The following is a 382-nucleotide window of genomic DNA, read 5'->3' on the forward strand; positions in this document are numbered from 1 at the left end:
AACTATTAACCTAACCGAGTTATACATACTCCACTTCGGGTTCACACCACGAGTACTCCTAAAATTGTATAGTGTCTGTCAAACTTCTTTACCTCGACCATACGGCCCACGAAAAGAATCTCCGAAATACGAGCTGCGTAGTTTGTGGAGAGATAAAGTCTATGGAACAGGCAGTTTCTGGTTTGACAATCGGTTTAATGGGTCGTGTGGTGTTGGAGACGGCTCTTAGCTCTCTCCCGCAAGTGCTCACTCTTCAGCCCAGTGTGGAGAGGGAGACTGCTTCGTGTTGTAGTGTTTTTATGTCTACATATATACGTACACGTACGTGCACAGATTAGGACATAAACACAAGAACAGAAACACAAACACGCGCACACGCGCC

The 382-nt window shown here is 45.8% G+C and overlaps 1 protein-coding gene and 1 long non-coding RNA gene across 2 annotated transcripts in view; one reads left to right on the forward strand and one right to left on the reverse strand.

Annotated features, from left to right (window-relative positions):
• The window catches only part of LOC119581932 (myosin heavy chain, muscle-like), a gene marked incomplete at its 5' end in the record, with an annotated part of 19,236 nt that overhangs the window by 8,530 nt on the left and 10,324 nt on the right, over positions 1-382 (reverse strand).
• LOC119581933 overlaps positions 1-382 on the forward strand; it is a 4,024-nt gene that overhangs the window by 2,747 nt on the left and 895 nt on the right. The gene's annotated exons all lie outside the window — the stretch shown is intronic.

The sequence above is a fragment of the Penaeus monodon genome, chromosome 15 (assembly GCF_015228065.2).
Source record: "Penaeus monodon isolate SGIC_2016 chromosome 15, NSTDA_Pmon_1, whole genome shotgun sequence".
Classification (NCBI taxonomy): Eukaryota; Metazoa; Arthropoda; class Malacostraca; order Decapoda; family Penaeidae; genus Penaeus; species Penaeus monodon.